At 46.8% G+C, this 25,060-nt stretch overlaps 2 long non-coding RNA genes across 2 annotated transcripts; both read left to right on the top strand.

Annotated features, from left to right (window-relative positions):
• The first annotated feature begins 1,642 nt into the window (after nt 1-1,642).
• LOC135896008 (uncharacterized) lies at nt 1,643-2,693 on the top strand. The gene is made up of 2 exons (XR_010562541.2): nt 1,643-1,676; nt 2,193-2,693. It is a non-coding gene; the product is annotated as an uncharacterized lncRNA (long non-coding RNA).
• A 4,922-nt stretch (nt 2,694-7,615) lies between these two features.
• Nucleotides 7,616-9,726, top strand: LOC139050465 (uncharacterized). Its single transcript, XR_011508890.1, has 2 exons — nt 7,616-8,670; nt 9,245-9,726. It is a non-coding gene; the product is annotated as an uncharacterized lncRNA (long non-coding RNA).
• The last annotated feature ends 15,334 nt before the right edge of the window (nt 9,727-25,060 follow it).

The following is a 25,060-nucleotide window of genomic DNA, read 5'->3' on the forward strand; positions in this document are numbered from 1 at the left end:
AGAGACTTGAAGTCAAATGACACCATAACGTTGTCTTCATCCAGCGAAATGTCACGCACTTTCCCCACGAAGGCTGAAGAATTCGAAATATGCGTCGCTGTCTTGCCGGCGAGCGGGCCCAGCACTTGGTGAAAGGTAACCTGATGACCGGTGCAGCGGTGACCTTGTGAAGTCGACAACAGGTCGTAGTGGAACCCCTGACTTGTGAACTTTTGGTAATCCGTATATTGCAGGTGCGGACCCGTCAGTACACAAGAGGCGATGGTAGAGAGGCTTTCGCTGCGGTGGTACAAGTTTAAAAACCTTGGACAGGAGCACTTGCACTTTTGTTTGCAGGTTTGCCGCGCGGACTTTTTCGATCGCGACGTAGGTATCCTCGTCTGAGAGCCAATCCTTCATTTTCTCATTCTAGTTACTTCTGTTGAGCAGCACGATGGCGTTTCCCTTATCTGCAGGAAGTCTAGCAATGGAAGCATTGTTCAGGAGGCCCTCAATGGCTTGTCTCTCAGCAGGTAAAATCGAGCTTGAAGTTTGTGCGTCCGCAACTTTGACAGAACACCAATGGTGCGGGTGCGAGCCTCTTCTCTTACTTCGGAAGGAAGTTCAATGACGGCACATTCCACGGCGCAGATAACTCTCCCCGGATTGGGTGAAGCGCCAGTATTGAAGTTCAAGCTCTTCCGCAAAACGACAGCGTCAGATTCAGTAGGCTTGTAGGAAGGTACGTTGAGGATGACTTCCTTGGTTTGGGTGGGTTCCTTCGGCCTAAGAGTGTCGAGCTTACTTTCTTGCGACTTCCTGTACTGGAGGTCTCTAAACGTCGCCATGAAATTTGCATGAAGCTGTACGTCTGGGAAGTCCTGAAAAATGGTATGTTTTAACTTGCGCCTTGCGAAGAACGTTTCCGTTTCAAAATCCTTGATTTCCTGTCGGCATTCTTAAAATCTTGCTCCCAATAGTTTCCTCTCGGCTTGTCAAATTATCTTGTGGCCCTATGCTGATGCAACCGGTGCCTTCAAGCGCAGACGTTTTGGGACCAGGCTTTCTACTTTGCACGTCTGGTTCAAGGACATGTGGCACTTGAAGGCAACTATCCTAGACGTAAACGCGACAAACCGGCGAATTTTGGTTACGCCATCTTGCCCGTAGTTAGTTCTGAAAGAAATGTAGCTGAAGCCGAATTACCTCATGCATCTGAGCTGTATGAAAATACAGTCACTGCCTACAACACACAGATTACGTTATCTGAAATGGTCGTAAAATAAGTTAGTGCACGATATAACTATCGGTTAACCCAGCTCTGTTTTCTAATATTCTTGTTCGTGTCGATACATCATTTGTTCGAACATAAGATGATACATGTTCTCGGCTTCTAAGAGAATCTTGTAGCTTGTGTTCCTCGGCAGGTGGCGATTGTTGAAGTTTACGGTACCCCATGGCTTTTGGCAATCTAGGTGACGATTGGTTGCACACCAACCTGGGTGTCAAGTGTCACGACTCAGGACACTACAAAAGTGAAGCTCGTGACTTCTAGTTTCAGTGCGCACCGCGAGCTGCTTTGAGTCTTCATGCTGCGCTACCGAACTGACAAGACCACTCGTCAACGCTAAGCGGCTCAGACGCCTGGAGCCCACGATAGCGTACATGCCTTCTCGAGCGTCACAGCCAGCTTTCCAGTAAGAAATTTGTGATTCTATTAACTTATAGGTCATGGCCTCAACATAGATAAATTATAGTCATGTATTGTTTTAAATATGTGTAACAGGGGGTTGGCTTTTGTGCGTGCCTTTCATGTAATTATGAGTACGGCGGCATCTGTAGTCAAGTTTGATGCATGTGGTAATATGTGGTTCAGTATTTATGCGCGACCAAGAATCAACCTGTTTTGCCAAGTAACCCAAAGCAAGACCTGACACCTTTGCAAACATTTCTTCGAAAACGAATTGCGGTTACATGTTGTTGCATGGCCTATCGCTTTGACGCAATAATATCTGTATGCGCAAGCGTAGTAGCAGTTGCAGTGCGATTTTGGTTTGTGTCCAGTGGTACCAACTGAAATTCACCGTACCCTGAAAGGCAGTGTTGTGTTTGGAATCGTATTTACCAATGACCCTAAGTCCCTTTGTTGCGTAATTCTTAATCGAATGATAGAAATATTGTGACAGCATTTTTGCCGTTTACGGCTTTTCCAGCATCCAGACTAACTCGTGACGGACGAAGGAAACCAAGGAAACACGCTTTCTTCGGACAAGGACTTCCAGAAAGGCTTTAACCAGACACGGAATTTGGAACCTCGGCATGTTTGGCGCCTACCGCATCTCGCAGATGTGCACATGCCGCGAGAGCATCTCGTCTCGGAGCCCACATCCGCACTTTCTGGAAAGCAGCGAAACAGATGTTCAAAGGCGCTCGCGTTGAACGTCCGCAAGGTCTATTTTAACCGTCTTTAATTTCCTTTTTTAAACATTTTAAAAGTTTTTAGGTATATGAATGACTTTTTAATTGTTTTTAACGGGCAAGGAAGTCTAACTTCTTGTGACAGCATTTTAGCCGTTTTTAAACAACTTGGCAAAGGGCTTTCTTTTACTCACGAACTTCCACTCGACAATTCCCTGCGCTTTTTAGACCTACGCATTTCCTTTGCTAAAGGTCACGCGTGCTGGCAGTACTTTCCTCGGGCACAAAAGGGCTTGGTGCCATACGATTCCTCCCAGTCAAAGATTGTTAAGCGAGGAGTAGCGATGCTCTGCTTAGAATCGGCTCTCCGCAAATCGTGTGTGCACAAGATGCAGCTTGCCTTTGACAATCAGATTTCCCGTCTTAAGACGGCAGGGATCCCTGACTCGGTGGTAGCGCCAGTGGTGGAAACCCTCCTGCAGAAGGTAAAAGGATCTAGGGGCAAAGCAAGGGTGAGGACGACTTCTATGGCCATAAGACCTGATGTAGTACCGTATATTCACAGGGTCGCTCACAACTAGGGGTGTGCGAATATTCGAAATTTCGAATACGAATCGAATATTTTCCTTATTCGAAGCGTATTCGATTCGGGAAATGCATATTCGTAAATTCCCGAATATTCGAGGACGGCCAAATAATGATCGAAACGGCGAATATTCGGACAGACTGTGAATAACTTAGCAATTAACGAATTATACGCTTGCTCCACATTCTCCTAAGAACATGTTTATTCACTGAGAGCTTCACATGATCCGCTCATTATCTGTATGCTCTGCATCAAGATGGCAAGTTGGGCCAGTTTGTTGGGATTCATAGTAAGGTTCGTTGCAGCGCAACAGAAAACAAGGACAAAAGAAGGTACAAAACGACGACACAGTGTTGCAGCAGTGTGATGTTAAGCGCTGTAACGAACCTTACTATGAATGTGTACGCTCTGTTCCAGTCTATCTGCATCAGGCCCGTGAAACACGATCAGTTTCGAATTTTTTTCACCAAGCTTTATTCCAGGGCTCTTTCATAACAATATATGATGTACTTTCGGGCTTTGTAAGTATGCGCAATAAAATATGCACCTAGAAAATGTTACCTGGACCAATGTTGTCACAGTGCATAGAAAGCCTTTACTTTCTGAACATGTTGAGCAGTCGATTTTCCTTCGCGATAATCTGTAACAAGCGTTTACCTGACAGAGCATTACCTTACATTACCTGAGTGCATTACCCAGAATGAGTGCCTCTTTAACCTGAAGCAGCCTCGTAAAATGCAATATTATTTTTAAAAGGGTAATAAAGCTATTGCTACCTCGTTTTGCAATTTTTTAATAATACATATATATTCGATATTCGATTCGATATTCGAAGACAGTTTTTCGCCTTATTCGTATTCGATTCGTATTCGAAAATTTCAATATTCGCACACCCCTACTCACAACCTAAGGAAGGTGGCAGGCAGGTTTGTTGTCCCCCTTGTCTTTTCAGCCCCTTTTAAGCTGGCGCGGCTCTGCCCCCGCACCTCCCGTGATCCTAAAGGAAGGCAAGATTGTGGTAAGAACCACACCAAGCCGTATGCCAAATGCAGTGTAGGAGTTGTGTATGAAATCCCCCTGGCGTGTGGCAAGTCCTACATTGGGCAGACTGGACGGTGCCTAAATGATCGAGCCAGGGAGCATAAACAAAAGTTAACGAAAGATGAATTGGCGCACTTACCTGCGCACTGCAATGCCTGTCGCTGTGCACCTCTTTTTGAGGAGATAAAGATTCTGGGGAGAAGCCATGACCGGACTGCACGTGAACTGATGGAGGCTTACCACATAAAAAAGAAAGGCCAAGATTGTGTTAGCGATACCTCCATTAGGTTGTTTCAAGCGGAAATAGATTTTTTTGATAATTGGTTGCCACGCTAAGCTGATGTGCATTCTTGTTTGCTGCTATCTGCGCATGTTCCTTTTGCCTATATATGCCCACTGGCTGCTATGAATAAAACAGTTGAAAGTTACCGCCCGTGCTGTTTATGTGTTTCCTTCCTCTGTCCCCGTCTTTTTTGCGGTCAATATGATTTGCAGTAAATACCAGCTCGGCCAAACTGAAGTTCTTTTGTGCGGACTGTCGCTTCGACGCAAAGTGTATTCCGAGAACACACAGAACGCACAAAACTACCAGACGCCGTCGCACCTATACTGTGCCCCCAACGTGTATTGTTCTCAAGGTACGAGCGCTCGACCACGCGCTACCACCGCACGGGCGTCTTGCGCTGGAGATTGAGGTATAGTAGCGGCGCCTGGTGGCGGCGCGGGAAACATCTGGGTCGTACCAGCTTGGGTCGTATTGAGCCCTGGCTGTGGCGAAGCACGTTTCTAGGCCGAGTTTTGCGTCGATTCGCACTTTTTTCTGCCCTGTTGCGAGTGCGAAAAGGCTCGTCACTTCTCACAGACCACGCCGACCACGCTGCGAGCTCGCCGCAGCCTATAGGTTAACGAAAACGGACTCTCCGTGTGCCGTGGGACGTAATGCTAGGAGCAGAAGGAATCCGTGACGCCGATCCGGAGAGACCTAGCCCAGCCTCGAAAAGGCGTCACCGTCATTACTTCTGCGTCGTGGGCTGCCATGAACAAGAAGGCCTGAATCCCAACATCAGATTCTACCGTTTTCCTTCAAGGCCTCACGAAGTGGAGCGTCTGGCGCGCTGCATAGCTGCAGTTCGTCGCGCTGAGTAAACGAAACTTCGCGCCATGCTGACTGCTTCGCCTGTCTTGAAGCTTGCTTGATTATCTGCGTTCTAAATTTTGGTCTTTTGCACCTACAGTCCCGACAGCAGACCGATATAGCAGCAAGCACGGCTGGTAATTCACGATTCGAGACCCGGCCCCAGCGACAATTAACAATTCGACCGATGCGAAGTGGTACGTGACGTGACCAGGTGTGTGCAAATGAGCACAAATGGTCGGGCTCATTCGATGACAATTCACTACTCCACTACGAGGAGCACAGATTAAAAGAGTAAAATGCGCTCATCCTTGATCTCAAGTCAGCACGTTGAGGCAGCGAAGCAAGGCAGTATTGATTGCAGCACATCGATGTTCGAGCGCTGTCATTAAAACCTACATCAAGCGAGCAGCGCACGAGCTCGCGCTGCGGCGCGATTCGCACGTACGTACGAGCTCATATGCATTCCATCAGTTATTACCAGTTACTGAAAGGGACAGATGGCCGCTACTACAACGCGGGCATGAATACTTGTTTAGCGGCATGCAGTCAACAAAGATTGCAGGAGGCCCGCCGTTTCGCGGCATGTCGAAAGACCGCTGCCGTCGCGGCGCGTACGATCGTGCGCTCGAGCAGTTCGTACGTCGCGGCGCGTACCGTCATGTGCTCGAGCAGTTCCGTACACATGTCTGCTTATCGCTGCTGTGGATTCATTTATGGCAAGCATTTCCTCGCGTTTTTGCGCCTGAATCTGGCAGCTAGCGTGCGAACCTTACCTGAAGTTCCACTTCGTACGCGACTCGCTTCACTTGCGATTGACACCGTGCTAAAACTTCGCCGCCTAATTCTTGAACGGCGTACACGCATTCGGCACTGCATAATTTCTTGCCTTTACGCAGCGTGCCACCCCTGAAAAAAATCTTCGGCGCCCGATATTCGCTGCAGGCCGTGATACAACACAACCGAAAGTGGCGGGTCCATATTGTAAACGTGCTTTCCGAAGCAGACGACCGAGCTTGGTACGACCCATTTTAGGACAGAGGGCCCTTTTCAGCACCTTTTTCGCAGCGCCCCCCGGGCAGTGCAAGAGCCCCATGCGCAGCTGCAGCCGGAGTAGCGCTCTCTCTGCCGCAGGTACTTCGAAAAGTTGCGTGCATCACGCGCTACAGAAAACGAACCCGCTTGCCTCCCTTTCGCGCGGGCGAGATTGAGCCGTGATCGCCGACTCCACTCGCCAGCTTTCATTCCCAATACAGCGTAGGACCCGCGGCAACCGTGTCATCGTCCTTGGACTTTATACGGAACGGCATGGTGACGGCAGAAATGCGGTCGGAGTGTCCATATAACTGCTGTCGCAACAAAATAATGATTGAAATCGTATAAATCATGCAGAGCAGTTGCCCAGGATTCATGGCACAAGTAGGAGTAGGCTGGCAGACACGCCGAAAACACGAACGATAAAACATCAATACGCAACGACAAGCAGACGAAATGCTGTACAACGGCCGACAAGAGGGAAGGCAAAATATATTCTACGCATATTCAATGGAAGACCACCGCTAATGCTTCAGTCATGGTGCGTGCGTGCATCCACGTGAGGTAACTGTTTAGGCAAGACTATCATTTTTGGTGCCTGCAAATTTTATAGCACAAATGAAGCCGAAATATTTCAAGCAAAGCTTAGACAATGTTTCTTCAGTGAACGAGCGTTGATGATCAAACACTGTCGAATTGGTACAACGCGCTTTGTTTAAGAATTACCTTAAGGAACTACGCCCCCTTCGACATACTGCGAAGCTGTTGCTATGATTTACACATCACCTGATAAGATCTTTTTTTGCGGAACGACTGGTCTTTTTCTGTGTACCAGGGAAGCATGTAATTCCTGTCTAATTGCCGGCCGCATTGATAAGGCTCACGCTATATTGAGTTTCCCGACAGTGACGTTCTCGTGCAACGTTCTCTCATTTTTATGCGCTGACTACTCTTTCTAGCATATAGTCTTTAATTTCCCCTGTATAAATTAAGTGTAGGGTATAGCCTACATGAAAAGGCTATGGTTATCTTAACATTTCCGCTTCTTCTCTCTTGATATCCCTATCCAGCAAGATGTCGTCAGAAGATGTATATTTGCCAAATGCACAAATTACACGCTTTTTAATTTTTTATGTGATCGATCAGCAGTCATAACGACTGTGAATTGCCTTCGACGAACGGTTAACGGCATTCTGTTTGTCTATGACGGTTGTCAAGCCACAGTGATTGTTCCCGCTGAGTACTCCGCAGAATATATCTATCATTTCATCACTTCTAACGTAAAATAGTGAAAAGGTTTATGTTGAGTGTGCCCATTAGTTTTACTTATTCATGAAATGACGAACATAACAGACCACGTCGGTAGTGACCAGTCTTTCACAGTATCTGATAGGCGCTAGAAATGCGCGTCTGACGAACTCCTTTTTTTTGCTTGCTGAGTGACAATACTTCAAGCTAACAGCGTTATCAAGAACGTGATCATCTGGAATGTTAAGGTGCGCATTACTCTTCCCGTGGCGAAGGAACGCCCGTTAGTGTAACCGTCTTGTTTCATGTAGCGCAGGACATTCACCGCGACGGCTACCGAGATGATTCTGGAGCCCCGTCTTCCCACCTGCCCAGTTGTACTTAAAAGCAGCTACGCCTGCCATTTCTACAAGGACACATCAGCGCCAGTGTGAAAGCGATCAAGACGCTCACGGCTTCGGCCTTCGCGGCTCTGTACAACAGCATCGCTTTTACCCAAGCCATCGGCCAACGCCCTACCGGAAGTCGAGCATCCCCAAGCCGCTTTCGGTATTCACGATGACATCTGCAGATTTGGACGTGTTGTGCTCCCACCTTTCCAGCATGTCAGCAGATACACTGCATCGTTTGGATGAGGAAGGCGGTGATATTCCGAAAGTCGCAGGAATGTACGTCGCAGAAGGCGTCAACGCTATCCGCGTCCACCTGGAAGCTGTACCCGTCGTGAAGACTCGTCTAGCGCGTATGGCCCGGATATACTGCTGCCTGATGGTGCTACGCGTGATACAGCCGTGGGTGCTTTATCCTATGGACCATATAGTTGGGAATCGCGGTGCTCTTTTTGGCACTATGCTGAACAATATGCGGCGCAGACGCGTAGAAGGGTATTGCGCCAGGGTAGTCGGACCATTGGTGTACACCTGCTTGTTGATCCCGGACGAAGAGAGAGCGACTGAGCGTAGGCCTTATTGCTTCTGCACGTGGTCTTCGATGCCATGCGTGGCCGTCTACCAACCGCCATAGGGGCGTTCAGCTTTGCTCACGCGTTCTCTCCGAACGTTGCTGCGGGGAGATCCCGACTCGTTCATTTGCGGTTCGTATCCCGACGTGGAATCGGCCGTTGATGTAGGCTGCCGATTTTTTGGCGAAGGCCTCTAATGACTGCTACACATGGCTTCTGCGGCCAACACAGCCTGATTTAGCCCCACCTAACCGGAGATCTTGTCCAGTAAGGAATTTTTTCTTCTATTAAGTTATAGGTCGTGGCCTCCACGCAAATAAATTATGGCCGTGTAATGTTTTAGATGTGTGTACTGGCGGGTTGGCTTTTGTGCGTATCTTGCATGTAGTTGAGTATGACGTCATCCCCAAATATTCTTGTATGTAGACCAATTATGGGACTTAAATTCGCAAAATGTATAACTTAAAGCAGCCATATTTGATACTTGTGGTAATATGTGGTTCAGTATTTATGTATGGCCAAGAATCAACATGTTTTGCAACGTAATCGAAAGCCATACCTGTAAGCTTCGGCAAACATTTATTCAAAAAAAGAGGATTCCGGTTAGATGGTGTTGCATGGCTTGTCGCTTTAACGCGATATCTGTATGCGCAAGCGTAGTAGCAGATGCAATGTGATTTTTCTTGGTGTCCGTTGGTACCAACTAAAATGCACCGTACCCTGAAAGGCAGTGTTGTATTTGGAATCGTACTTAACAAAGACCCCGAATCCCCTTGTTGCGTATTTCATAATCGAATGACCCGGAGATTGACAGATTTTTCGCCGTTTACTGTTTTTCCAGCGTCTATACTAACTCGTGACGGGCCACGGAGAGCAAGCAAACACGCTTTCATTGGACAAGGACTTCCACAAAGGCTTTAACCAGACAGGGAATTTGGAGCCTCTTGATGTACGGTGCCTACCACAGTTCGAACATGGGCACATGCAGCGAGAGCAACTGGTCTCGGACCCTTCATCCTCATTTTCTGGAAAGCAGCAAAACAGATGTTCTAAGTCACTCGCGTTGACCGTCCGTAAGATGCTTTAACAGTCTTGAATTTCCTACAATGGCCGTAAACACGTACTTCATTGCTTTATTCAGACTTGTATACATGACGTGGCCACAATTGCGTAGGCGAAATTTTACAACCTGCGTGCCGTCATCGGTGTATTTCAGAAACGAGAAGAGAACAAATTCAATTTTTAATGAAAAATCTGTTCCCCTTTTTAGCATCTTAACCTGCTTCATGAGTGGTCCAAATAAACAAAATTTTATGCATTGTGTTAAGCCCCGACTACAGCCGCGGAATATAGGGGCGGCGTGCTTCGGGAGGGATCGGTCCTTGCCTGGCAGTATCGTCACTCTTACCGATGCGGCAAGCGTGGCGCTAACGCAAGACACCAATGAAATTAGGCGGCCCCTACAGTGACGTATGCGCTGGAAACTGCTGTCATGTGAATGCGCTCGATTCATACAATGACCAGTTTCTTCGACATAACACATCCCGAAATATAGCCGAACGCGATATGCAATGCCTGTACGGCACTCGGCCAATCTTATTTGAACCATCTTCAAATAATTGGCCATACGCCCACCTCTAAAAATCAAGGCGTCATGATACCCCAAAATGTTGGCGAATCTCTGATATTGTACAGAAAAAAAAAATTAGCGGTGATTACAATGCTCCCCAACGCTAAGTTTGGGCGCTGCGGTGTATCTGTTTTCATTTCGCGATGTAGACCGTTTCATCGGGCGAGGAGGATAGGGCGCGCAGAGAGCCTTTCCTCCTCTCTGGCTTGGGCGATCCGGCGCGGCGCTACTTGAAAGTATTGCTGTCGCTTGCTGCGGAACGATTTCTTGATGTTTTAGATCGTACTCTGTGAAATTTACGCCGTGTCCGTTCATATAAGGTCGTCAGGGAAGCCTTTCGGTGCACCTGTAACTACAGTAGGCGGAAATATGTCTTGGGGGCGCAAAAATGTGACGCGCTTTATCAGCCGTGGTGTATGTATGTGTTGTGAACTATTTTGCTTATATCGGTTTTATTTCAACAAAGAAAACCGGTGCCTCTGTATTAGCAGCATGAAAAGGTAAATCTGCTCACTATCTGATCGCTTGGCGTAGGGAGTAACACATGAAGCATAAGAACGCATGCTCGTGCACGGCCAACCTAAAGCAACCACGAAACATCTATGCGGCAGGCGCTAGCAAATATTTGTGGTGCACTGGCATCGTTCTCGCGCATTTCAAGTCTAGTAGGCTTCAAATTACCATATGTCCACGCTAGCGTTCCTACATGAGGCCGATGGCGCTGCTCAACACAGCGATCACTGCGGTTGGTGATCCAGCACGGTACATATGTAAGCTGTGCGCTTCGGCATTGCCTTTTTGGCCTGCTTACAGCCATAATATATGAGGGATCGCATAAAAAGAATGCGATGCCTATTTTTGAGGACAAAATTTCCGTAATGCATGTGAGTGCGTCGTAGAGAACGGAACGAACACAACCGAAAAAGAAATTCGGTTATCATCCTCTTTCTAGAAAAAGCAAGAGAAAAGGGGCTAACGCCGCAACAGGGCCTCGCATAGTCACGCCGCACAACGTTTATAAATATATAACCGCTGATGCGGTATGCTTGGACCATGCGCTATATAGAACAAAGATGTATGTAATCCAGCACCCACCACTGCTTAGGACGCTCGCGCAGTTCGTAAACAGTCCCTTTGCTGGACAAGCGTAATTCAGGCTGTAAGGTATGCTGCTATCACTTGCCAAAACTATTTTATTCAGAGGCGGAAACCTCATCCATCGAACCAAGTAGTCACGCAATGTAACCTGCAGCGAACAGTTTGAACGCTTGTCAAAGTATAACATCGCAGCTCCTATCGTAGCAGAACGGTACCCACGCTCACGCTGTTAGGATCGTCGCGTATGTTTCATGGCTCCTAAACCGCAGCTTAGAAATAGAGGATGATACTGCAATAAGGTCACTTTAGTGACTGGAACATTCAGAAATACACAATTCATCTCCGAGGCTGATTGGAGACTCGAATATATGCGCGCGCACATCGCGCTGCGTGTTCCGTCCACCTCAACACCAGCAGAAATTCCGGCCATGACGCTTTAAACCACTTCAGCACGTCTCACAGAACCGTTTACCACGTAGAAGACACACGTCATACTAAACAGGCCGCACGACGGCGAAAACAAGCGCCAGAACCTGCCGCCGAGCTTATACCTGCCATGCAAAAGACCGCTTTCACCCAAGCCAGTATGGCGCTGCTCATAGGCGGCGCCACTGCGCTCACAATATGGCGGCGCCTACGAAAAAACGGTCTATATTGGCTGGCGCGGACTACCTGTCTCGTGCGGCACGTTGCAAGCGGAGCGAAATATGACGCGACTGCATCGCTACTCAGGAGATTGCGAGAGACAGTGTGTAGGTGACGCGTGGACGCGACACGAAGCCGCAGCAGCAGCCGCAGACAGACCTCCCAGACAACGTGCTCTAATCTGACGCCATCTAGTAGCGATCGTCACTGCACTACGCTATTCTTCTTGGGCTTTCGCCATACCGTCTTCCTCCGATTCCAGCCTCATGGTACCGCTGTACCATCCAGCTCTGCTTTCCTCCTCGCGTCTTTCAGCGCCGAGGCGCTCCACGTTCTCTTTGATGTGCTCGTTCGCTCGGTTACGCTGACGCGAACGGGCGCCAAAGAGCTGAAACATTTAAGCATTCCAGCGCTATTCCTACTACCCTCACGTCTATAGCGCTGCGCTCCCAAGTACGAGGTCGCGGGATCGAATCTGGGTTCCAGCGGCCACATTTCAGTGGGGGCGAAATGCAAAAACGTCCCTGTCCCTAGGCTCGAGATTGATCCCGAGTGCCCCACTACGGTATGCTTCATAACCAAATCGTGGTCCTCGCACGTAAAACGACAGAATTCATTTTTGTTTCTTGAACCAGCAGTCGCTTCTGATCCTAAAACAGTGTTACTGCTTTTAGCAGACGTAAACTCTGTACAAATCATTCGTCCGGGTTATCTGTTCGCAGGCTGAGGCTGCGGTGCAAAAAGAATTTATAGCACGTGCCTCTCATCCCTTGATTTCAATGACGTACCCTCTCGAGGCACTAGTGTTATGGTATACGTTACATTTAAGCAGCTTTTCTTAACGGAACTTTTATGCCCATAGCTCGCACCATTAGTCAGGGTCAGGTTTTCATTACTCGTATATTTTACGCAATTTAAAGCGATTGTTTTTAAGCCTTTTTAGAACCACTTCATATTTATCATTTTCAGCTTATTGTCTGCAACATTCATTTATATATTGAGAGCCTATCACCATATGCCATGGCGCTATTTGACCCTGTCTGGCCATTGAGCAAATAAAAATTACATATCATTATTATTATGGCGGGGTAGTCTCCTTATGTAAGCATGCCAATTCAATCGCAGCTCCGCGGTGTTCCACTTCAAGCTTAGATTTCTGTACACGACTGGAAAAATTGTGAATATACGTCGAAGTACAATGCGTTTTTAAAATCGGCCCAAGAACTGGGGACAATGCCATGCCGCAATTGTACATTATCGGCGTTTGGCTCATTTTCGTAATAGTCAGCCATGTGATGCTTTGAAAAATCGCTCTGCGTACATTGACACGAGAGCCACTCCGCCCATCACAAGGCAAAAGTGAAATATTGGCTTTATTTTCTGAGCTGCAAAAGGCATGTGTCCCTATATGTCATTAACATAAAGCCAAATCACATCTCTACAGGTAGACGCCAACTAGATTCGAATTTGTAAGAAGTATTAGCGATCATTAGTGTTACGTCGTCCACCTAACGCACGCGTCACGATTTGTGGTCGAATGTTAAGGCTATTGATTTGAAACATTCAGAACACTTATAATTGATGAACCACCGATGATAATACTTGTTTTAGCAGCAGCAAAGTCTCCTACGTAAATCACACTTATGGTGAAACATTAAAATGAAGCCTAATTGCTTATCCTGCAAGTCCCATCACTAAAGAGTCAACTCGCATGCAAATGACATGTCAGAATGAATTGATGGATGCGTAAAGATCTGGGTGGTATTGCGAGCTATATTGCTCGCAATATACCTCGAAACATGTACAGAATATGTCTCTACCAAACATTTACTCGCGCTAAGTTTGTGAACTTTTCAAGCGGCACTATATCTTGCATGTGCGGCAGTGTAGCAGTAGTGCAACGTCGCAAATCCCTACTAGACTTAGTATGTGTTGCGCTTACTTCCAACAAAAATTTTACTTTAGCAATTTTTACTGAAGAAAGCATTGCATTTCAGGTCATAATACCTCCGGCCACTCAGTAACAAAATGCAATTTAAAAAGAACGGCGATAGGGACAGTGCTCCTTCTGTCCGTTTCTTTTCGTGTCCTTTATATGCGCTAAATTCACACATGTTTCACTGCCTGATTGTCGTTCAGTATGAACCAACTAGCCAGCAGCTCGTACTACTGAGAAAGGATTCGGTGACGCTTGCACAAGTATGTAGCAACACTGGGGAACTGTCAAACAGTCTCCATACGATATAAATGTACGTCTTGGCGGCTACTAGCATTCTAACCGAAATGCTATCCTATTGTGGATCTTCCAGGACCAAGGTCGAAGGAACATCTTTGTACGTTCCCTTCCTTACCGCCCGCGTACGCGGTGTTTCATGTTAACAATGATGCTACTTATGGGAGACTATACTTACAGATTTTATTGTTAGTGCGAACACTTTTTGTGAAACAGCGAACAAATATTACTCAAACTACACCAAAACAAATTATTCCGATGCCGAGGCAGACTCATTTAAAAAAAAACAGTTTGTGAATACTAGCAAGTCGTTCAATATTGGCACCATAAACATTGGAGGTACCGACTTTATAGTACATTTTTACGTTCACGAGTGACGGCAAACTGTCACGAAGGTCCAGTTCAGCGTTTCAATATGTGAAACTAGCGTGTATCATTAAATACCCGGAAAAAAGTATTCGTTACTTTTACCTGATCACGCTAGCGGCCCAGCGAAACACGGCTGTCTGTCCAATCCCCGCGTGACGTAAAAAGATGCGTGACTTAAGTGGCCATCGCACTTCGCGCTGGTCCTCATCTTATTCCGATTGGCTTCGAGCGCCTTTCACGATTAGCTACATATTCGCTTCGGACACCTTTGTGATGCTGTATAGCCAATATTCACTTCACGGCACCTCAAAAATTCGTCTATTCCACACTGTGAAGTCGCGTTGAATACAATGACATATATCCACAACGTACAGTAAGGAACGTCATGGCGGCACCCTTACAAGCCTCGAACCTTGTTCAGCATGCGGGATTAGTGGAGGATTGCACCGCTGAGCTCGGGCTCCACCTTCTCGAGTTACACGCAACCATTGCAATATCGCTAAAACAGCCAATGGGCTCAAAATTCAATCATACGTCACCGGCAAGGCCTTCCACTTTTACCTTACGTTGATCTTTGAAAATTGCGAATCTTAGAAAGAAATTGACAAGGAAAGATCAATAAATGTAAAGTATACATCTTTGCACCATCCATGTATTTTTGATCAGCTAGAAACATATGCATCGAGGAACCGCAACGAGAGCATGATGATCATCCTACTTGAAATAAAACGGAACGTTGGATTAATGTACGACTTCGGTGAAGAATGCTGCTCCCACTATTGTAGCCTTGCACTCGCGATCATGTGGTTGCTCACCGCTATCTGCGAGGGCTGAGGTAAGAATAATGCATAAATATGTAATTTCGCACGAATGGCAGCATATCGCATAAGCAAAGAAAACAAAAACAGTTTTTGCCGAACCTCACTTGGTTTGCTTGACAAGGAATTCACCTTTCTGCAGCGGAAATTTTTCTAAGTGCTGGAGAGCTCGGATTTCACAAACCAACTACAGGCCGTCCAGAGGGCCCGCGACGTCGCGGAGAGTCCCCACCTCCCTGTCCCGTCGTGGGCGGAGCCACCAACTTGATCGGGGAGCCTTCGGTTCCCCCCAATCGAGTTCCTCAGGACACTCTAATAAAGTTCTTGTCACTGTCACTGTCAGCTGATATAGAAGGCTGCGGCAACTCATTCCACGGGCACTTGTGTGCTTCTTTGTATTTGAGTGAATTAATCGACAATTATAAGCGACAGCGGCGGGTCGCTTGTGTTGCGTGTCATTTGTTGTATACGTCCTCCTTCTTGCACGCTGTGTACATCAAGAGAAAGCATTAACAACTTGTCAAAGTCGCAGTTTTATTGCATGATCATCGTCATTCGCCCGAAAATCGGCATCTTGTACATAAATACTTGAGGAATTTGCCTTATCGCCAGTATTTCAGAATCACCACGCAAGAGCAAGACAGGCACGAACACGGAACTACTAAAACACAAAGGAAAGACTGCGCTCAGCGAACGTAACGAACACTTGTTGGTACTTGCAAAACCAAATCGGCAATCCCGCCTTACTTCAGCGCTGCACACAATATTTTGTACGTCCTCGGTCCGCCATGGCACTCATATGATTGTCGAAGCTGCTCATGCATTCCGTTCAGCATCTTGCATGCGCAGGCAAACAACCTGGTTTCCAGTCTCATGACGCTTTTTGGAAGCGTTTCACAATGTATACTTCACAGGATTTCTGCATCCAGCTACGTCTTTTTTATAGTTCCGCTAATCTCTTATATGCTAACGGGGCTCGCGAACATGGCTTTTTTCCCGTCATTGGCTAATTTGTCCTGTGGAATAATTCGCCGATATTAGAAGCAAAAAATACCGGAAGCCCCAGCTTTATTGCACGTTAGGAACCCTTCTTCAGAAAGAGATCAGAATCACATTTTGTTAATGTATACGAAGTTATTACAACATGCAGTATACAGGAGAAGTCCCGGAGACGGAAACTGAATTGGGACTTCCTGCACATGGTATATACGAAGAAAAAGTAAACCTAGTTAACGCAGCAACAGCAATGAATTCTTGTTTGCGCCTGTTTCTTATTCCTGATTCTGCCTCTATGGCGACAAATTTACTGGTGACTTGTACGTCCACATGCAATAGAGTCCGAAGTGGTGATCAAATATGAACAGCATCTTGGAGGCTGCAGGCAAAAGAAGGAGAAAGCCTCAGTTACCATGGTGGAAGCATGGGTGAGTTTGTGATTCATGTATGACTAAGAACAGTGCACAAAACGCTCCATGACAGAAAACACACACAACACTGTTTTTAGTGTGCATTTCTTTCATTGGTGTCTTTGTGCGGGCTGTGCTTTGTGAAGTTACGATTAAATTTTCTGCCAGCTACTACGTAATAAACAAAGTAATTTTATTATGTATCGAATGATATTAATCCAACTGTATCAACGGAAGTACACTTGCACTAATTTGCTGCGAATTTATCGCAGTGTATCATACGTGCCGACACAGCCAAAACTGCTTATTTTTTATATTGTACTCCATGTTAGGAATTTTAGCAACGTGGCAAAATAACGAGAGCCTTGTTTGAATTGCCTTTGAAGAGCAATGACTTCATTATCATCTTCCACTTTGAAAAAAAATGACTACAGCAATCTGTTTTACCCGCCTTGCACCAGAAGAAATTTAAAGTTGAAAATGCGAAGCAGTGTTTTTTTACTCACCGGTGCACACACCCAGAAGCTGCAAGGTTAATGCGCTTTCTTGGGTAGTTTCCAGACAAACTATGCTCGGTTCCAGCGACGAAATTTCACGCTAGCTTGCACATTTTTTTCAAGGAACCCGTCATTACGCGGCTAGACGCGGCAGACCATTGACGACGGAAGCCGTGTATGTACCCATTACGCCAGTGAAACGCCGCAGCTGATAAAATTCACAGTCCTTAAAACATGATCATCTGGTAGCGGCTATTGAAAGTCGGATGCATAAGCTGGCTGAGATATTATTGTTGTCTAATTAAGATGAACCTGCGTGATGCTGCACAAAGAAAATGACCTCCCCGTTGGCAAATATAACCGCCGTACAATTTGAATCAATAAACGGCACGTACTGCAATCGATACCAGTGGGCTGCTGCTTATCACAGGTCAGTGAGGTCTGAAAACCTTTATTCAAGTAATAAAGCACAGGCTTTAATAACGTAAGTTTAATAAAAACAATTGTCTGTTTATTTTGCAGAATGTTACCCGTTAACTATGTTTGACGGTTATGTGTACATTTATAGATCAAATATTGAGCTTCGTTGAGCGCCCCTAGCATAAAAACTAAGAAGTAAAATAAGCGCCCAAATTACAGTAGCTCCACTCACGCGCTTATGCTGGAACGCACCGCGGTTGATTTTTCGCCCTCTGTGGCCATCGCTAGAACTTGAGTTTGTGCGGGGCCTGCTAGTAGCTTGTTTCAAGCGCAGAACAGCTTGTAGCTAGGACCGTATTCATAAACAATTGCTGCTAAAATGTCCGTTACTGTTATTTATTGACGTTACAGAATGAAATCTGGATAACTTAAACATACATGGGACAGTATCGTGATTTTTGTGCGTCGCATCCACAGAAGAACATGTAAACGATGGGAACGTGCCGGATGCATCATCTGGCGTGCTGCGACGCAAACGGCATTTCCTCCTAGCCCAACCGCGAATTTATCGGGCTGTCGCGGCCTAGCAGATTCCTCTCCTGAAATACCTTGTGTTTTTCTCCACGCCCTCGCGTCACCCACAAGCTGCCTCTCGAGATCTCCAGAGCAGCGAGGCAGTGGTGCACCACTTCGCTCTGTTCGCAACATGGCTCACGAGAGAGATGTACCGCGCCAGGCAATACATCGCGATGTGAAAACACGTACACATCTGCGCTCAAATTTTGCATTAGGGAGTTTCGTAGTCGTTGTTTTTTTTCTTGTTCTGGCTGCGACATTTTATCAAATGAATGGCTGTGCCATTGGCGCTGAGGCACACAGACGTGCTCGAAGCACCTGTAGATTAAACAATATAGATATTCAAGAGCTAAATTCTTTAATTGCGACAACAATATAATGCTTGCCATACGAGTTATCAATGTATAGTTATAAAAAACGGCAGTGCATAATTTGCCGGCTTAAGTCTTGTTTTTTAGCAAAAGCGGTGATCTATCTTTCTCAGCAACCTGTGAAGAAAGGTGTCATCTCTGGTACATTGTTTTCTGCATATTCACTACAAAATTACAACGAAACATTTTAGTTAGTAGTTTTAAAGTCTTATTATTTGATTTCAACCGTGAAGGATCGGCAAGACATCTGCATGTTTTCTGAAAGCCTCAAATCAGTGCCAGAATGCCATAATCAGTGCCAGGCACCCTCCGTTAGCCAAACGCTCCGCAGCGTGATGGTGATGAAAGATGACTGACCGCCGAGCAGCTTTGCTCGTCAGTGTTTGTTGGTACCGTGACCAATGTTGACTACCGAGCCAGGTGGGCTAACGAAGATTATGCCCGCCGGGGCTTCACATGCTTATTACAAAAGAATAGTTTTGTCAGCGTATAAAGTTGTAAACATAGGCGTACTGAATAAATTAACAAGCATGGTGCCAGCGCGCACAGGAAACATGAAGGCAACATGCTCGACGTAGGCGTGAGGAAGCGTGAGGAACGGAGGCGCGAGGAAACGCGGCAGCAGCAGCGAGTGAAGTGACTTGTGCTGACTATCGCTTCAACGCAGACTGAATGCTGAGAACGCACAGCACGCGGAAAACTACGAGACGCCGTCGCACATACTGCGCGCCCAACGCAGATCGTCCTCGAGATACGACGGCGCGACCGCGCGCAACCACCACATGTGCAGTTGCACCCGGAATAGCCCTCTCTTCCCTCCCACAGGTACCTCGAAACGTTGGTTTCCTCGAGCGCCACGGACAGCGAACCCACTTCCCTAGCTTTCGGCCTTTCACTCGAACATACAGCGTAGAACCAGTGACGACGACAGTGTTATCGTCCTTGGGCTTCATACGAAAGGTCACGGTGACAGCGAGGGCAGAAATGTGGCTAGAGTGTCAATATAGCTACTATGGCAATGAAATAATGATTGAAATTGTGTAAATCGAGAAACTTACTTGCCCAGGATTCAAAGCAGCAGGCTGGCAGACACGTTCGAAATAAACATCAATACGCAACGACAAGCAGTAGAAGGGTTGTGTAATGGCATACATGAAGGAAGGCAAAATCTAATCTGCGTATGCACAATGGAAGAGAGCCGATACTGCGTCATTCATGGTGCGTCGGTGCATCCACGTAAGGCAACTGTTTAGGCAAGAGTATCATTTTTGGTGCCTCCAAATTTTGGACCACGAGTGAAACCGAAATATTTCAAGCAACGATTAGTCAACGTTTCATCAGTGAACGAACGTTTATGCTCAAATAATGTCGAATTGGTACATTACGCTTTCTCTCCTACATAAAAGACTCCGGACACTTAAATTAACTTTAGTAATTGCGTCACTTCGACATACTGCGAAGCTGTTGCTATGATTCACACATCACCTGATAAGGCTTTTCTTGCGGAACGACTTTTTTTGTCCATGTACCAGGGCAGGACATAATTACTATCTAATTGCCGGACGCATTGATAAGGTGCCCGCCACATTGAGCTTCCCGAAAGTCACGCTCTGAGTGCGACATTCGTTCTCAGTTTTATTTTTCGCGCTTACATACACTTTCTGCATATAGTCTTTATTTTCCCCTTTAACAATTAGTTAAGTGTAGGGCATAGCCTACATGTAAAGGCTTAGGTTACCTTCTCAGCATTTCCTCTTCCCTCTCTATTGATATCCGTGTAATGCAATATGTGGTCACAAGATGTATATTGGCCAAATACACCAATACATGTTTTATATTCAAGTGATCGCTAAGCAGGCATGAGGACTAGGAATAGCCTTCTACGAACAGTTAACGACATTCTGCTTTGTATGACGGTTGTCTCGCAACAATGATTCTTCCCACTCAGTACTCTGGAGAATATGCCTATCGTCTGATACCTTCTACCCAAAATATGGAAAAGGTTTATCTCGAATGGGCCCATGAGTTTTACTTATTCATGAAATCACAAACCTAATAGGCCAGGATATGAGGGAGCGCTCTTTCACAGTATCTGATAGGCGTCCAGAACGCGTGTCTCTAGAACACTTTTTTTGTTCTTTTATTTTGAGTGACAATATTTCATGGTAGCTACGTTATCAAGCACGTGACCATCTCCAAAGTTAAGGCCCGCATTTACGTTCCCGTGGCGAAGCAACGCCCATTAGTTTAACCAGGTCCTTTCATGTAGCGCGGACTTTCACTGCGACGCTGCGCCAAATACATCCGACCGCAACGGCTACCGCGACGCTTTTGGAGCCTAGTCTGCCCGGCTAACCAGTTCAACTTAAAAGCGGTTACACCTGTCATATCTAAGAGGACACCGCAGCACCAGTGTGAAAGCGAACAAGGCGCTCACGGCTTTGGCTTCCGTGGCTCTGTACGACAGCATCCCTTTTACACAAGCCACCGACCGACGCCCTACCCGAAGTCGAGCATCCCCAAGCCGCTTTCAGCATTCGCGATGACATCTGCAGACTTGGACGTGTTGTGCTCCCACCTTTCGAGCATGTCAGCAGATACACTGCATCGTTTGGATTAGGAAAGGATTTGTCTGCCACGAGTCACAGGAATGTCCGTCGCAGAGGGCGTCAGCGCTATCCGCGTCCACCTGGAAGCTATAACCCCCGTGGAGAAACGTCTGTTGCATATGGCCTTGATATACTCCTGCCTGATGGTGCTACGCGTGATACAGCCGTGGGTGCTTTATCGTATGGACCATAGAGTTGGGAACTGCCGTGCTCTTTTCCGCGATATGATGAACAATATGCGGCGCGGACGCACCGTAGGGTTTTGCGTCAGGAAAGTCAAACCGTTCGTCTACATCTGCTTGTTGGCCCCGGATGAAGAGGGAGGGACTGAGCACAGGCTTTACTCCTTCTGCATGTGGCCTTCGCTCCGAGGCTTGGCTGTCTATCAACCTCCAGCGGGGCGTTCTGCTTTCCTGACGCGTTCACTCCGAACGTTGTTGCGGTTAGATCCCGACAGGTTCACTTGTGGTTCATATCCCGACGTGGCGCCGGTGGTTGATGCAGCCAGCCGACATTTTCTCGAAGACTGGTAATGACTGCTTCACATGCCTTCTCGAGCGTCACAGCCAGCTTTCCAGTAAGAAATTTGTGATTCTATTAACTTATAGGTCGTGGCCTCAACATAGATAAATTAAAGTCATGTATTGTTTTAAATATGTGTAACAGGGGGTTGGCTTTTGTGCGTGCCTTTCATGTAATTATGAGTACGGTGGCATCTGTAGTCAAGTTTGATACATGTGGTAATACATGGTTCAGTATTTATGCGCGACCAAGAATCAACCTGTTTTGCCAAGTAACCCAAAGCAAGACCTGACACCTTTGCAAACATTTCTTCCATAACGAATTACGGAACCGTAATTCGTTTTCGAATAAATGTTTGCAAAGGTGTCAGGTCTTACTTTGGGTTACTTGGCAAAACAGGTTGATTCTTGGTCACGCATAAATACTGAACCATGTATTACCACATGTATCAAACTTGACTACAGATGCCACCGTACTCATAATTACATGAAAGGCACGCACAAAAGCCAACCCCCTGTTACACATATTTAAAACAATACATGACTTTAATTTATCTATGTTGAGGCCACGACCTATAAGTTAATAGAATCACAAATTTCTTACTGGAAAGCTGGCTGTGACGCTCGAGAGGGCATGTGAAGCAGTCATTACCAGTCTTCGAGAAAATGTCGGCTGGCTGCATCAACCACCGACGCCACGTCGGGATGCGAACCGCAAGTGAACCTGTCGGGATCTAACCGCAACAACGTTCGGAGTGAACGCGTCAGGAAAGCAGAACGCCCCGCTGGAGGTTGATAGACAGCCAAGCCTTGGAGCAAAGGCCACATGCAGAAGCAGTAAAGCCTGTGGTCAGTCCCTCCCTCTTCATCCGGGGCCAACAAGCAGATGTAGACGAATGGTTCGACTTTCCTGACGCAAAACCCTACGGTGCGTCCGCGCCGCATATTGTTCATCATATCGCGGAAAAGATCACGGCACACTGTAAACACAAATGAGCCCGTATGGGCGTTTTAACAGTTGATATGCCATTTTTCCCCTCTAGCCTAAAATGAGTACTCCTACGAGAAGAAGTAAAATAAGCTAGAACCATTATACCCCCGGCCCCACTTGAAGAGCCATTACGGTTATAAAATGGGGGTTTTCAAGGAATAACGGTGGCGTACGGGAAAGTGGGAGTGTTGAAATACACCCATATCTGACATGAGCCAAATAGAGAAAAGAATAACTCAGCCATGACCAACAAGGCAGGCAGCCGCAGCGACAATTTCAGTAGGATTATTTCTGCAGTCAGATTCGAAATATCCCGCGCAATGTGTGTCGGCGCTGTTTTTCTGTTCGGAGTGGCCGCGCCTTGGTGCTGCAGAGGACGCCGAAAATCGGAACTACGCGCGGAGGAACACAAGCCTTCGGAGCGCTCGCGCGCGCGCGTTGAAAGCTGCGGTTGAGCAGCCATTTGTCAGCGGCTGGACATTCTTCTAACGTGGTTGATGTGTCACACTGCTTTGAACCCTCAAGAATCCACGGTAAGTGACTTTGAACGGTTATTACACGTTCTATGAGTGTGCATATGTTCTAAGTGAGGAGACGCGCTGGTATGACTTATTGAAGGTCTCAGTACAACATGGCGCGACAGTTGGCCGTCTAGAACCATTTTGCGCGATCACTGTGTTTCTTCGAGCTTTGTCGTAATCGAGGTGACTTGAGTGTTTAGGGTCAAGCGAGTGTACTTAAACATTAGAATTTTACATGAGGGACTGTGCCGCGTCTTTCATAGGGTGGATGTGAGCATTCGACATGTTCCCCGAAGCGCAAGCCACTACCATAATAGTTATGTGCAGTGCGAGGTGAGCTAAGCTTCGCCGCCTAACCGCGGCCTGAAAATGTGGCGGCTCGTAAGGGTTAAGTGCGGTGCGCGTGTGTGAGTGTTTGTACAGCGATCATTTGAGCGAGAACCGGCGGCGCTTCTTTGTGCGCGGTATCTGCTAGCTGGCGCGTACGCGGCGCCAGTCCCCTAGCTCGTGCGATTGTGTGCAGTATGTCGCTCACTAAGCGCGCATTGTGCAGATTTGCCAGTACGCTCCGTGCTATCGTCTGTGTCTCTTCGCGCCCACGCCGCTGATTGTGCCGGGAGTGTGCGACTGCGGCGTGTAGCATGTAGAGCCTGCGCCCGTCGACTTTGATCTACGGGCGTGAAATGTCGGCGGCGCGTTTGTGGTAATAAAAGCGTGTGGTGAGCTTCCAACGGCACTACGGGTCAACGCCGCATGAACTGCCGGTCAGAGTATAAGAAACGCTTTATAGTTTATAGTTAGCGTACTGCTTGGCGGTAACAGTGTCCTTCTTTGATTCAGATTACTGGATACGCCGTCACTTGAACCTCGGCGGCCGGAGCAGGTGAGTACCAGTGGCGCCGGCACCTCGGCGGCCAGAAAACGATGCCTGTGCCATGACGGGATATATCAATTTACGCGATAGAATCGCCGGCGAGGGCTCATACGGGCGCGTCGCTCCAAGGCTGTGTTCTTTGCTGGAGGCCGCCACTACGCCTGCCGTGCACATACTACGCTACATCTATACAGTCGATGCTTGTACAATGTTGTTATTCAACAGCTGGCGCTGTGCACTGGATACCTGGACTTGTTTAATGTTTAATTACTTTGCTGCTTTGCCGTTGCGTATTGGGTACAGATATTGAGTTTTGAATTCTAGGTGCCAAATTCACACAAAAAAGTGGCGCTTTTCAACTCAGGATCATAACACACATCATAGCATCATCCTATATTGCACGAATATTAATAACAAAATTTCTACTGCTGGTGAAAAAAGGCAGACCGATCAACCTGTATCTGTGAGAAAAATGTGCTTGAAGCCTGCCATCGTCTATTATAAAAAGGTAATACCTTGGTATTCAATGTCAGTAACAGTCATAAGTTATGCATCCTTTTGTGTGAAATTGTCTTAGAAGCCATTCATTGTAAGGGATCAGTAAACATCTCATAGCTTAAGTAGTGCATAAGTGTATGAGTTAGGCAAAGGTTTTAGTTTGTAAAGAGCAAAGCCATTAAGGTATAAAATTTTGGCAAGCTTAGTTTAACAATGAGCTGACATATATACAAAACCTAATGTAGCAGCAGATGCTCTCCAAGATAAACTGGCGACCAGCTTTTTCGTGGTCCATGTGATCATTGTAGTGTCAACTTTTTCTCTTTTATTTCAGGACTGTGGTTGTGGCCGTTTCGTTGCCAGCTCTGAGGATGAAGCAGCTTCATAAGCGGAGATCAGTCGCCTCCCATCAGTTTCCCTTTTCAGCAATAGAGGTCTTGGTATGCTCTTACCTAGAGTTTACTTTTATTACTCTATATGTTTTAAGTGCAATGGCTAGTTTACCGGCATCACCTAGAGTGATTGGTGTGACACCTATTCCATGGGACGTATGCAGGTTATCCCACGTAACTTTAGCAAA

The sequence above is a fragment of the Dermacentor albipictus genome, chromosome 10, assembly GCF_038994185.2.
Source record: "Dermacentor albipictus isolate Rhodes 1998 colony chromosome 10, USDA_Dalb.pri_finalv2, whole genome shotgun sequence".
Taxonomy (NCBI): domain Eukaryota; kingdom Metazoa; phylum Arthropoda; class Arachnida; order Ixodida; family Ixodidae; genus Dermacentor; species Dermacentor albipictus.